Here is a 15141-nt window from a genome sequence, read left to right as displayed (position 1 = left end):
CCCAACAGTGTTTCTTCCCGTGCGGGCGGACTTTTTCATAATGGTCAGGATATTTGGTCACATGTCACGGCTGTAAACAAAAGGATGGTGTTGCTATCAAACAAAAGTGTCAAGAAACTCTTTTCAGAAACACATATGAAGCCCTTTTACTACAGTCTTACCCAGCTTTCTTTACAGTCAAAAGCAACTCTCAGTGTCTGGGTACATCTGTGCTTTGTTTTAAACATGCCACACGTTGTGACGTGAGCACGGAATTATATCATTTCCTGTTATTTTTGTGTTTTCAGTGATGTATGATGCATGTAAAGGCATGAGGAAGTGAGAAGATTGTCTTTAGATTGGACTCGGTGTACCATGTGCAGCACAAATTATGCTCCTTGATTCAGCTGATATATCTGCATCTCCAGAAATGGACTGGCATGTGTGGGGCAGTTCATAGATTTATGGGTTGAATTCCGAATCACTTAAGTGAGGAAATATTTGGCTATGAATGTTGCATGCAGCACTCTTTTTTTCCAGAAGAGGTGGTGAGCTGTGGAATAGGGAATGGAACAATGAGGAATAAATGTGCAGAATCAGAAGAACTGTACTGATGCCGCGGAGAACACACACACAGAAAATACCCCAGTGTCCACACAGCCTGTCAGACTTTTGTGTCTCCACACGGTCACTTTTTTAGTGAAGAAACATATAAAATCTAGTCAAGATATTATTCATAGCCTACTGGAAGTTGTAGTTTCTGAATTTGATAGATGTAAAAGATCTAGTTAGAATTTTGCAACAACAATTCGGCGCTGTCACACTTGTCAGGTCTGAACATTTGGCTCTGAAAATGGGAGATCAGCCTGTCAGACTTCATTTGAACCTCAGACAGGATTTTCCTCAACACAGTAAATCTATGTACCATGTGCCTGAGCTGGTGTGTGTGTGTGTGTGTGTGTGTGTGTGTGTGTGTGTGTGTGTGTGTGCGCGCGTGTGTGAGAGTAAGAATTACAAATCTCTATTTCCTCATCTCTTTCCTGACAAAGCAGTACTACAGTCCCACCCCCCCCCACCTAAAAAAAAACCCCAACACAAACAAGCAAAAATGAATTTGAAGCTTCCAAAGTGTGAAGTTCAAATGGTCATTACAGGTACCATTGAAATACATCAGTCTTATCTACAGTAACTCTCAAAGTGTTTGCCTTTGGAAGTTATTTTTACACCCAACAACCTAAATCATCGTTATTTATTAAACAGCTTTCATTATTACAAGGGGGTATAAATACTTCAGATAAAAAGAGTAGAACAAAATAGATAAGTGGAGCCTGAAATAAAATACACCAAGGAATAAAGATGAGATGGAAAACCGAGTAACCACTGAAAAACTGGGCGAAAACTGAAGCATCACTCTCTTCACAGCTGGAGTTAAGACATGGGACATATTTTATTTATTTATTTTTGAATGGGTTTTAGCTTTTTGAGGAAATTACAAAACCTCACTATTCTTTTATAATTTTATGACGCATTAAAGAAAATTAAAAAAGGAACCAGTGGTTACCTTGATGATCTCATTGAAACAAATAAAAGACAATTGATGTACTGTAGGGTGAATTATTTATTTATTTTTTTTAATCATTGGTCATATATATTTTTTAACTTGTAGAAAATGAGACCAGGAGCTACTTTTTTCTGGATTCCTATACCAGAATTTGGATATCTGCAAATACAATGAGTGCTGATACCACAGCTGTTTTATGTGAACATCAATATCATTGATGTTGGTCATGGTGGTGATCGTCCCAAAGGTTACATGAGATTAACAGCCCTTATATTTACGTCACGCGTGTATCAAAAGCAACAGAAGGATAGAGCAGAATAATCCTTCCTGGCTCTCTGACAGAGACCACCTTGGTCACCACATCAAGTTTAATTAACTGCACCTAAATTTGGAGCACACTCTGTGCCCTGATAATTATGGTATGGTAATACAGACTGCAGAAGTATTCCTTCTCTTTGCCAACAGCAGGCACAGAGTGGGGTAACAGTGCAATAGCATGCCTCAGGAAGAAACTGTGGTTTCTGCAAAGAAATATGCAAAACATTTTGCAGTTTTCTTTTTTATGTTTCCAAAAATGTTTTGAAAAGCCTCTAAGGCCAGTGATTAAAAATGCTTGCTTTGTAACAGTGAAATTCAACTTTCATTCGCGCGTGAGACAGAGGAAATTGCTGCTCAGCACTAAAGTAAGTTTTGAATGGGTTGCTAAAAATGTTCCTTAAAAATGTTTGAATGGTATTTAACACCCCTTATTTACTTGGCATAGCAAATATAAGCTACATTGACTCAAAATTTTCAAATGGAGTGTCAAATCCCAAATCCCCCCCCAAACAGATATAGGATGATCTTTGAAAAGACATAGAGCAACGGTTCGATGTAATCCATTTAGGCCATAGTTCCCTAATCCTCTAGAGCAGTGATCTTCAACCCTGATCCTAAGGGGACGTTTTAAATGTTTTGGACGTTTTATTGCATCAGCATGCCTGATCTAATTAACGGTCATCAGGTTGTCATCAAGGTCTGCACAAGCCTATTAATGACAGTCATCTGTATCGGGGTGAAGCAGGGAAACATGCAGGACAGCAGGCCCTGAGGATCAGCAAGTCTGCTATGGAGAGCTTTGTTAAAATTATGCAATGCAACATGCCTTCCACCTCTCTAAATGTTTGACTTACACCCACGACAAGTTCCTGTCCTCCTCTTCTCATTTCTGCATTTACACTTATAACTTAGACCTATTTATAACCAGTACCGGCTTTTATCAGATTTAAAGAGCTTTGATACATATGTGCTGACCTGTGGATGGCATTTGTGTTGGTGACCTACCCTGGATCAAATTGGATCTACTGATATGTTTGATACAACCTCCACTAGGTGAGTTTAGGTTTCTACTCACATAGGGCTGTTCGATTAATCGATTTTAAATCGTAATCGCGATTATGTAATTAGAACGATGTTAAAACGTAAAAATCGTAAAATCGATTTTTCACTTTTTTTTTTTTTTACCTTTTCTGCACACATATTAATGATTGATACCATATTAATGATTGATGGAAATACCTCTCAATACCTGCGACAAGTGCCCCATAGGAGCCAGATCCCTCAAGCCAGATGCGGTAGACCGGCTCGTGTTCCTTGCAAAAAACTTGCAAATGTAGTGACTGACATTACACACCTCTACCTCCTTCATGGGTTGCATTATTATTTAGCATGCAAAGACCCAGTTTAGTTTAATTAGAAAATGTCTTGTTTTATTTAATTGGAAATATAACTTACTGTATTTTTGCAAGTGCTGATTTGCTGATTTTTTTTTTCAGAGATAAAACTTTATATTTTATTATATTTTTTAAAACTTTTTTCAACTTATTTTACAGAGTTTTGCACTTTATTCATTCATTTTTGGTTTAATAAGAGCAAAGTTTGCACTTAAAGCCCAATGGGGCAAATGTTCAATAAAAAAACAGCATATTTGAAATCATTTCTTTGCCTTTTGTCAATTCACAAAATAATCGTAATCGTAATCGAAAATCGGATTTTGAGAGAAAAAAATCGAGATTTTATTTTTGGGCAAAATCGAACAGCCCTATACTCACAGCTGTAGATGAAATGAAACGGTTATATGTTCATTTATTTTTACTTTTGTTGCATTAATATTAAAGAGAGAAGCAATCAGTGTCTGCTGTGCATTGGGATCAGTCCTGAGATGTACAACTGTATACCACCTGCAGAAATCAACAGGTTCATGGTAAATATTAATAACAAAGCGAGACCTGATCACTGTAATTCTCGGCCTCTTCACATAACGTTAATGTATAGAGACTCTGAGCTGCGTTAAAACTTTTTAACCTGGATTTTGGTTCCGGGAGTTGCCCCCAGCCTTACAATGAATAAACCAAGATTCATGATTGTCTAAACTTCATTAAACACAAACCAGAAAGGAGATGAAAAGTATGTGTCGTAATCCAATTAAGTGAATCCAGTGCCTCGGAGAACAGGGAGAGGGACTAGACAATGCTATATTTGGAACAAAGATTGTGAAAGCTTTGCTGCATGGCTCCTCTTTCTCGCTGCCGCTCTCTCCCCCATCCTCTACTAAATGTTGAAGGATGTGTGGTTTCAGTGAATAAAAAAAGAAAATGGTTTTAATGTTGAAAACCTGGTGTAGTTTTCCTCGGTCTTTTAGGAAGGCTGTTAAAGGACATCAAATTGTAATTCTCTGAGCCCAGTTCTCCTCCTTTCTTCTTTGAGCTCAGTGGCCCACATGGGTCAATACCTCAGAAGCATTTTGTCTGTAAGATAACAAGACACATGGAATTGTTATCTTGTTTCTTTGAGGCTCTCTCCCTCTGCACGTCATCATTAATTCTGGTGCTGCTGGGTCCGTCTCTTTCCGCCTCCTCGGGTCCCTTTTGTTGTGACCGAGGCAAGAGATTTTAAAATGCACTTTTGTGAGGCAGGAGAGATTTGCTGTCAGTTCTGGGGAGACACAGCCATAAGTCACCGTTGTTCATAGAACCACTAGCACTGCTGCCGTGCAGCAGCATGTATGTGTGTGAAATACAGATGTCCTGCTCACGTCCACCATCAATCTTTGCCAGCCTTCAGTGCAGAGAGATGCTTATTAAGGGTGCTCCCCATGCACTCCCCCAAGAAAAGGCCGGTCGGCATAACACTTCTTTCTTCTCGACGTTTTCTCTTCCACCTCGTCTTCTCACATACACCCAAGTGCTTTGTGAGTTGGCACAATTAATTAAAACCATTGATATCCACACTGGGCTTGTTCACAATGCACAGAATACCTCTGCGCTTCTCTGTGCAAATCAGTACGCCCTATACTAATAGAACATAACAGATTACGTCGTGACTTGAGATCTGCAGTGATAATGGAAGTACAGCATATTTGAGCAGTTTTAGAAAGGGTTGTTGGAACCTATAAATAGAAATCTGTTTCTCGTCCGTGCTCCCAGTTATGGCAGCACATGCCAAAACTGTTGTTTATGTGTTAAATCAGCGTACATAAAAATGTGAAATATATGGCTAAATATGTATTTCAGTGCAATATATGATGTGGAAAAAGTAGATTTCCGTGGTTTTGGTAAGCACTGGGGGGTTAAGAACTAGGAGGAATGTGTTGGAACCTCAGCTTTTCCAAGAGGCAGTGCACTGTTATATTTATTAAGACGTGACTTGAAGCAGCGCAGATGCCTTCTCACTGTTATGGTTGCAGTTTTCTATTTAATCCGAGCACAAAGTAGCATACACTCCACCTTGACCTTCACTCTGCTGGAGGCATTTAATTTCCCTTCTTTTGAATTGTTAAGTGTTAAGTTAAGTTAAGCAATTCACACCTCTTTTTTTCCCCTGATTATGTCACTGTTGGTCCGTGTGTCTCTAAGCAGTGACTCAGCCAGTATTGGCAGTCTTAATGCTCTTCTCTTTCCCAGCCTTCTGTTTACTTCATCATCTGATTTGTCTGTCACACATTGATGATTTTGGATTTCATATTGTTTTGCCCTGCCACTTATTTACTGTTGGTCTCCTTTTTTTGGTTGTTCATGCTTATTTACAGAAATCCCTCATGTGTTGCATTAAACATGCCGGTTGTCATGCAGTGTAGGCTGTATGATGCTGTCTTGTCATTAGTCACTGCTAGCTCCTCTGTGCTCCAAAACGTATGTGCTTATGTGTATCCTTTTTAAATTGATAATAGATTTCCTTCTTGTTTAACAATTGTAACATCTTAGTTGTGGTTGAACATTATTTATTCATTATTTATGGGGGGAGCTGGCATGTGTAATGGAAAAATGTTATGGTATTTTTTTTATTTCAGTGGCAAGAATATGCTTTACAACACCCCACAGCTACATATATTGGCTGCTATCAGCTCCACTTTCTGTGATTATCATTAATAAATACATATCAGTGGGAAAGAGAGATGCAATGCATTCTTTACAGCACTGCCACTGGCTTCGATGGGTGCTGCTATGTGACACCACAGTTACATAACTGTCTCATTTGAGTGCATACGAGGAGAATGGAGGGATTTCAATTCCTCACAAAGACCTTGAGGCAGCTTTGACATCGTGTTCTTTTTGGATATCCATTTCATTTCAATTTTAAACATGTCAGCCATTACCCTTTTTTCTATGCCGTCCACCCGGCAGCTGCTAGATGGGGCATTCAATCTTCCCCATATCTGCGGGACGGAGGTAAGAAGATGGACAGATCAATATGAGCACAACATGGCAGCCAGATATATGGGAGGCAGGGGGATAGCTGGAGGTGCTTCTGCGAGCTCCTTATGAATTAAAAGCAGAAATGTTACTGTTGCTAAGGGAGCTGGGGCTGCATGTGCAGCAGCAGACAGTAATGGCTGATGTTTGTGTTAGTTAAAGTAAGTAACCAACAACATGAATTGCCCTTGAGCCCAGGCACTCAACTTCCATGTTTGCTTCTCAGAATGATTGCATTTTTGCTTTTTGAATATATACTTCCTAAAAGCTATGAATTTACTAATCATCTCTTTTTGAGTTGGATAGACAATATTTTATTGTTACACGAGACTCCCAGGTACGACGGAGTATTAGGGCCAAACTAAAAAAATAAAAATGGAAATTACGAGAAAAAAGTCATAATAATATGAGAATAAAGTCGTAAAATTACGAGAATAAAGACACAATATTACCAGAATAAAGTCGTAATATTTTGAGAATAAAGTCGTAACATTACGAGAATAAAGTCGTAACATTACGAGAATAAAGTCGTAATATTAAATATATTCTAAATATATAAATATAACTTCACAAGATGCTCAATATTCCTCATTTTAACATAGGGAGAAGACTGCTCTTCCTGTTAGAGGTCTCATAAATTAACACTTTATTCTCATAAATTAACACTTTATTCTCTTAATGTTACGACTTTATTCTCGTAATATTACGACTTTATTCTCGTAATGTTACGACTTTATTCTCGTAATGTTACGACTTTATTCTCGAAATATTACGACATTATTCTCATAATATTACGACTTTATTCTATTACGACTTTATTCTCGCAACATTATGACTTTATTCTCGTAATTTTACTACTTTATTCTCATTATATTATGACTTTATTCTCGTAATTTCCTATATATATTTTTTTGTCTTAGTTTGGCCTTAATACTCCGTCGTACCCAGGAACCACAGAGTGCATTTTTAGTTATTTTAATACACTGCATACATTTGTTGACACCAACTGGAATCAAATTTTCCTGACATTCACATTTGCTGATTGGAAAACAAAGATAAGTAATGAAATATCTTAACAGTGCAGTCGTGTGCGTCACTGTGACCCAAAGAAAACCTGATTTTTGCTAACAAATGTTATCATGCCCAGGCCCTTTCCTGCCTGAACAAAGCAGCTCTCTGAGAGCAGCTTGTCAGATTCTCCCGCCACAGCTGAAAAACAAACAGCTGTAATGAAACAAAAAGGTGTGTCGACTAGTGTTTCAAGGAAAACGGAGCAGAGGGTTAGCCCTGGGGTTTTCATTAAGATAAACTAATCCCAAAGGGTATATGCTTCATTGCTTGCTCTGTGTCAGAAGGTGGATGGAAGGGGGTTGGTTGGTATAAATTCGATTTTTTTTTTTTGGCTGCCGTTTTTGTTAGAAGCCTCAACTTTAACTGGTAACACCCTGTTAGTAACATGTTTTGACTTATTCAAGAAATTCCCACCTGTTCTGAGGAGTCGTACTAGCTTGGCTGTTTTTCTCGTTCAACCACTTCCTTTGGGGTTTGCATCATACATTTAAGACACAGAGCATCACAGACGTAAAGGGAATTACCTCCTATTAGACGATGGCATGGTGATGACATTGTTCATCTCAGGGACTTGCTTTTGCCGATGGTAGTGATTAGGATTGCCGTAATGACGACAGCGTGTATGATGAGGCATAGAAAACGATTAGGACGGCTTATCCTGGAAGAGGGAGTCCCCTCACATACACGTGTGTGCACTTTCTATTGTGTGCTTGATTTGAAAAGGCTTATTCTGTCCAAAGCTTATGAGGAAACCTGTGCAGATAAAGTAAATTGCTTTTGAGTTAGTCTTTTATTTAGGTAAAAGACAATGCAGGATTATAAAGCTTACACAATTGTAATTGTTCTGACCTCTTTGTTTTGTTTAATTTTGATTGGTGCAGTGCATCAGACTTCCCTTCAAACTTTACATTTCCAGCTTCTTTTTATAACCAATGTTTAGTCTGCATAATTTGCCTTCCTTTGCTGGCACGAGTGAGCTTCCATAGTGGAAACACCCCGCTTGCACAACGGCGACTATTGCTCGTCTCATCCATCCGATAAGACGAACTCTCACGTTGCAGGTGCTGAAAAATGTGCTCTCAGCTCTCAGCAGTACCTGAATGAGTTGTAAATTTGTGACAGTGCTGAACACCTGCACTTATTATCCACCTAATTTAGCACTTGTAGCAAGTATTTAACCTCCTTTTGCTGCTCATCTTCAACAAGGTTTTGTCTTTTCTCATATGTAAATGTCAGATTTCCTGTCTTCCCAAATATATTGGTATAGGGTTCAGGACATGGGGGTTCCTTGGGGTTTTTTTAGCATTGAATTAAGCAAAAACTAGCAAATCTCTGGATTTCTGAGGAGAAGAATCATTCGTCCTCCTCCTCTTTTTTTTTTTTTAGCAGATCCACATATGTTAAGGGGTTCATATATTGAAATCTAACCAACTCTCTTTTGAAGCAGGTTAAAAGCAAAGGTTAAATCTTTAGTGTGATAATAAATAATCCCTTTTTCTTTTCTCATAACTTTTTTTTTTTATCTACTTGAAATCTGTCTCCTTATTCACTTTTCCTCCCTGATTGCGGCAGCTCCGAATTTTAATTGTCCTCATCGGCCACATTTCCATGTAGAGTATCTCTGTGCTACACTGCCATTAGATCCTAGAGTAGATTAACTAAAAACCCTGCGAGCAGTCTTGCCAGATTTGAAACTGTCTCTTCCCATCTACTTAATTTGCATATATTTAGAAACTCGGCAACAGCCTGAATGAAAACATAAAAAGTGCTGCATGCTGTGGCGTGTTTGAAGTCTTTAAGCACCGTAACTAATCTTGATGCTAGTCTGGCGAACATCAACATTGTGGGTGAATGTGATAAAAACATTAATGAGGTGTATAAGCTATTATTGGGGTATAAACCCTGTGTTTGTAGCCTTCACTGACAATGTGTGGATCTGTGCTGCATGAAGAGCTTGTTTACTGTTGTGCAAACTGCAAGTCAAACCTTAGCGAGCTGCAAGCAGCTCCCATGCTGCTCAGTGGGATTCATACTGTGCATGCTGTGATGCTAAATTTAAACCTTGAAATCCTTGTCATCAGACCAGGTCATTTCACCCTTGTATGGTCCACTATGAGCATGTGTTCACTGTATCTTTTTATATTCTAATAATGTGTTCCCCACAAACTGGGAAAAGGTTGTGCATTTGTTTGCCTATTTGTTTTGTCATTACTCATTTGAATAGCTTATGCTGCTCACTAGTCCACACACTGCTGTGCAGTAAAGTCCCTGAGGACAAATTTACTTGTAAAATATGAAAGCCAGGCAACTTTATATAACTTTGTTGTCCAAATACTTAATTCGATTATATAGCTTTGTTGGAGAACAATTCAACAGTCAGTCACAAGATAGTTGCTTTACATTACAACAGGACATACAAATTAATAAAGTACATAAAATCAAAGAAAAATGTAGAGTCAGTGCGTGGTATTTATGAACTACCCCTGAAGGACTTTAAATTGTGCAGCCCCTGCAGTATATACCTTTCCTCTTCATATGGAGTTTAAAGGTCTTTGCATAGGAGGTTACTTAATAAACTGCATATGAGGCCACATTACAATTAAGATGGCCGCTGTGACGCTGGTGTTCCCTGAGTGTGTTTTCAACAACCTAATCTGGATTACCTGCTGAGGGCATCCTTGGCCCATGGCGGCAGGGCTTCCCTTTCACACTTGTAAATATGTGGCCATATGCTGCTTTCACACACTCAACGATGCAGTGATGTCATCAGGGTTTTATTCAAGGATTACTCTGACATCACCGGGACTGCTGCCAATTTAAACCTCTTAACCTCACCATTTGCTTGAGCGGGATCTGCGTGCAAATGTGTGATATGTGAAAGCCTATCAAGCAGACTGTGAAGTCCTTGGGTGTCTGCATCCCTTTATTCATCCATCCATTCATCAGTCTATCATTGTGTCCATTTCAAAAACACACAAGCATAATCTCAGGTTGTCAGCCAAAATAATGTCTGTGATGTCAATAACTAAGAGCTTACCGTATGGTGTTGAATTATCAGCAGATCAGAACCCCTATCTTGATATTATCACTCAGTATGTGCTCTCAGTGCATACCGGCACTCTGCTGAAAAAGTGCACACACAGATAAACAATGACAGCAAATGTCATATGGGTGTTGTTCCGCTGAGCCAAACAAAGTACGGAGAAAGCTTTCTAAAAAAAAAACTAAACGTTTTTCACTAAAACCTTTCTGAGGTTTTCTGAACTTCTAAATTTGACACAAACATGAAAGACACCAAAAACACGATTTAAGAGCTCAACCTTTTGCTTTTATTGTAAGCGAATGCCTCTCTTTTAACGCAAAATGTGTACAAACAAAATCAGTGCTGTGATTTATTGAAAACTATATAAATTATATAAAACGAGTTAAACTTGCATCAGTTTTTGAAAGGAAATTCCCACAAACTAAGGTTTGAGCCCTTTTTTTTTAAGATTATAGAACTAGAACTGGCTTACAGTATGCCTGAATGTGAAACCGCTTCTTTTGTTTACGTTTGAGTCAGTGGTCCATGTGAATTTCTCCAAGTTGAATGTGTGACGGCAGGTTATTCAAACCCCTGCTTGCATTTTAACAGCATCATGCCAGCAAGCAAATTGCTATTTCTTTTCTTTTCATGGTCCCCGGTGTATTTCAACCTCCCAACACAAATCTTTCTTTTTTTTAAGTGCATGGAAGATGCTTTTGTGTTCAGTATGACAAGACAGTAGAGGACTGTGGGTTTTGTCAGTGATTGAGTGGAAGACTTAAAGGAAATCACCTTCAATTGTTGTGAAATTTTATAGACTGATTAACTGATGAGAAAAAGAAAATTATCGTCAGGCTCTGGCTCCCCGTGTTTCTGGACAGAAACAGAAAATCAAAGTTAGTCTGAGGTCTTTGCTGTCAGAATTTGCCTGTCACAGATTTCCCCATGCTGATCTCAGTACAAGGTTCTCACTAGGGGTGGGTATTGGGAAGGACCTCACGATACGATACACATCACGATACTTGAGCCACGATACGATACACATTGCGATATCCCGATTATGCGATATCCCGATTATTATATTCTACATAGTTCACCGAAAAATTTAAAAATGCATTACACATCTTAAAATCCAAGTTGTATATATGTACATCAGATGATAGTGATGGATCTTAAAATCCGAGTTGCACGTTCATCAGATTATAGTGACAATTCATGGGACAAACTGAGTCAAAACAATGTTTTATTATAACTATACAAGCTAAAGTTACAACATATTTGTATATGTTTTTCATATTATTTACATCATATGAAATTAACATTAAATTTAGTATGAGGTTGCTTTTATTATGTGGCAAATGATAATAAACACAAGAAAGATGGGTACTAAAACCAAGGACAGGCACAGTGATCAGTCAGTATAGATATAAATCCATAAATAAATAAACCTCTGTCCATTATTTTTCATTTTTTAAGGACAGGCAATTGTGTTATATAAAAAATAAATTATAAAATGAAATAAAACGTGAAATAAAACCTGAGCTCAGTGCAGGGCCCTCCCAGGGTTGGTAGAGAGTGACAATGCCCAGGACTGTCACTTAGGTAGGAGCACTGGTGATATAATGGGAAAAAAATCGGGGATAAAAAATCTTAAAAAAATAAATAAAAATAAAAAAAATCGATATTCAAATTTTGAATATCGATATTGAATCAGCTGGAAAAGTATCGCGATATATTGCCATATTGATATTTTTGCCCACCCCTAGTTCTCACATACATGTACATACTACAGCATCACTCTTCAACATGTCAGGACATACTCCACCTCTCCTCACTGACACTGCTGCTTATCAGCATGTGCAGGGTAATGCACATGCACTTGGAGGACACATAGGCAGTGCCTTTTTTATTTTGTTTCATACAGCTTTCACCCTTCTCTACACTTTCCCCTCATTTAGTGTTTTTTTTTTCTTTTTTAATTCCCCTTTGTGCTCAAGTGAGTCTGAGACAAACAAGCTGAAATCCTCTCTCTAGCCAGTGAGTCAGCTTGATGTATAAATAGTGTTGTGCACGGCTGCTGTGAAGTATTAAGTGGCTGCTTTTAATAACTAATTTCTTGGTCTGAACCACAGTCACACGCTTCAGTGCCAGTGTTTCAGTTGATCACTTCGATTAGGGATTCCGTATAATCAGTACTGATTTTGAAGGCCGTGAGTTTATTATGACCTCACTCTCTTTATGTCTTTCTTCACCCCGTCATTCTCAATCTCCCAAAACACAATCTGCCACCATGTCCTTAGCAACCGAGGGCTGATTGGTTGTTAGGACCTACCTGTCCCTTTTGTATTCTGCCAGGTCACTATAGCAACCACATTATAAACATGAATTTAGCAGCAGACACTGAAGGCAGGCTGGAAGCTTGAGTGTAGCTGAGGCAAAGGAATTGCTCATTGACACACTTAACAGCAGCCCTTCTTGAAGTAACACGACCAGCTAAGAGCAGTAGCCTTTCAACCTCACACAGTGCTGTATGAATTTCAATTACCTCTCCATTATTGGCTCTTAATCACATTACTTTTGTTGACTTACATACTTGGATATAAAAACAAAAACATGAATCATAATAGTGTAGGTTGCTGCTTATCTGCAGCAGACGCTTGCGAGAGACCTGTCATCATGCAGAAACGCTTGTCTTTTTTCTAAAATTAAACAAATTAAAATGTAGGTGCTCTCCTGACTGACAAATCAGCTGTAAGAATGCGACAGATGGGTACAAAGCAAATGGTCTTGCCTGTCCCTCACGGTGCTCTGGACAAAGCTATGTGACAGAGTGCCAACTATAGAACCACATCATTCCAACCTTTTTTTTTTCTTAATCAACCTCCAGGCCTTCAAAGGGAATTGGTGCACACAATACAAAACACAACATCTGCTTTTATCGACATGGTTGTAAAAAGCTATGATGTGTAAAATATTAATAACAACAGATCACACTAATTGTAATACACCCATTTATTTTAGTTCATTTTAATTTGATACATATAATACAACAAGTTTGGACATACCTAGCAATTTTTTCCTAATTTTAATAAGGGTATCCATACCAATTTGTCTCACCTCTCTTTTTTGTGCATTGAGTAACTAAGGTAACCAACTGCCGTGGATTTGAAATCAAAAGATGAAGCAGTTTTGCTTGATGTAGGATTTCAGCTGCATAGTGAGTGAAATCTTTGTGGGAAGTGACAGGTGTGGACTGCAGGCTGCTCAGATTAGCAGCAGGAGTCATGTATGTTCAGTGAAAAAGATGTGTGTATGGCAGCATGTTGGCTCAAAACCTGTACAGCAGTTATCCTTCAGCGTTAATAATGCCTTCTGTGATGCACGACTTACTCGCGCCCTTTTCCTCCGGATGCACCCCAAAACATTGCAGAAGGTCCCCTCTCCTCTTTAAGTCAGACAACAGAATGTCAATGCCAACTTGTGAAAATGTCAAATTTCTAGCTGTGAGACCACACAACAGTTTCCCACTTCTTCTGTCAATTTTTAAAGAGCTCAAGAGCTGTTTTCGAGATCTTTTATATCCGTTTTTCTTCCAAGATAGATTTTAGCATAGGATTTTTACCATGGATAAAAACCTCCAATTCTATGCATATTTCTTAAGTCAAAAATAATATGACCGCACTTCTTTACAGCTGCGAGCCTTTCTCTATCCTAAGAAAGCCGAAACCTAGCTTCTCTTTATACCAGGCACATCACTGACCAGCTGTTAGTTCATCTTGGATGATGGGTGGCTGGATCATAGTTTTATTGTGTAACTTTATGGATACCAAACATATCTGAATCTCTTTAAATTATAATGTGTGGCATTTTAAATGAAAGCAAAAAGACAATCTCAGTCATATGATACAATTGAAAAATGGATGCATCTTGTACAAGCATGTTTTTGCATTCAGTTACAGTGGTTCTGCTTTTATGCTTCTGAGCCTCAGGGACTCTGGGTGACGACAGCCGCCTGGCGTGCTGTCACAGCACGTCGCTGGCACTGACGGTGTGCAGCCAACCCAGCAGTTTGACAAACAGTGGCTTGCAATACAGACAGTCTTACTTGTAATCATCTGCAAGAGAAACAAAAGCCTACATGTATATAGTGTTTGAGGAATGATCCTCCTGTGTGTATTCCACATGTTGTAGAGTATGTTTTTGTGTGTTCATGGTATGCTGATGTGTTCAGATGTTCAGCACAATAGAGAGGACTATTTTTGTCTTCCAGTGCATCTGTGACTCTGACAGCCTCCCTGTCCACCCAGGAGCTGTTGTCACATGCTGCTTGCTTCTGTCAGAGCTGAGCAGAAGCCGTAACTCTGAAGAGATTTGCCACCCGGTGTGTTTGTGCTGCTGATGGCTGTGCTGTCACCCACCTGCACCTGTGTTTTCCCTACAGAGTAGACTGTCCCCTGCCGGATATCCAGAGCACAACATCCCAATGTTTATCACTAATAAAATCTTTTAAAATAAAAATGTGCATGCCAATTAAACCAAGGATATCCTTGTGACAGATGTTTTGCGCCTAGCTGAGAAAAAAATTTAAGGTGGTATTTTTTCTGCCAAAATTGTTATTGAAACAATGGAAATCATTCATTTATATGATCAATGCAAACCCATTTGGTTTTGCAGTGTTGGTCATGTTTTGCACTCTGCTGCCCTCTGATGTTGAACACTAGCAATTACTCAGCCGAGGGCTGACATGGCTTTTACTTTTTTTTTTACATTTAATA

General features: G+C 38.7%; 1 protein-coding gene across 3 annotated transcripts in view; it reads left to right on the top strand.

The window, feature by feature from the left end:
* The window catches only part of pde4d (phosphodiesterase 4D, cAMP-specific), a 155052-nt gene that overhangs the window by 100617 nt on the left and 39294 nt on the right, over window positions 1-15141 (top strand). The gene's annotated exons all lie outside the window — the stretch shown is intronic.

Source organism: Cololabis saira, chromosome 9, assembly GCF_033807715.1.
Source record: "Cololabis saira isolate AMF1-May2022 chromosome 9, fColSai1.1, whole genome shotgun sequence".
In the NCBI taxonomy this organism is placed as follows: Eukaryota; Metazoa; Chordata; class Actinopteri; order Beloniformes; family Belonidae; genus Cololabis; species Cololabis saira.
This window is presented reverse-complemented; position numbering and strand designations above follow the sequence as displayed.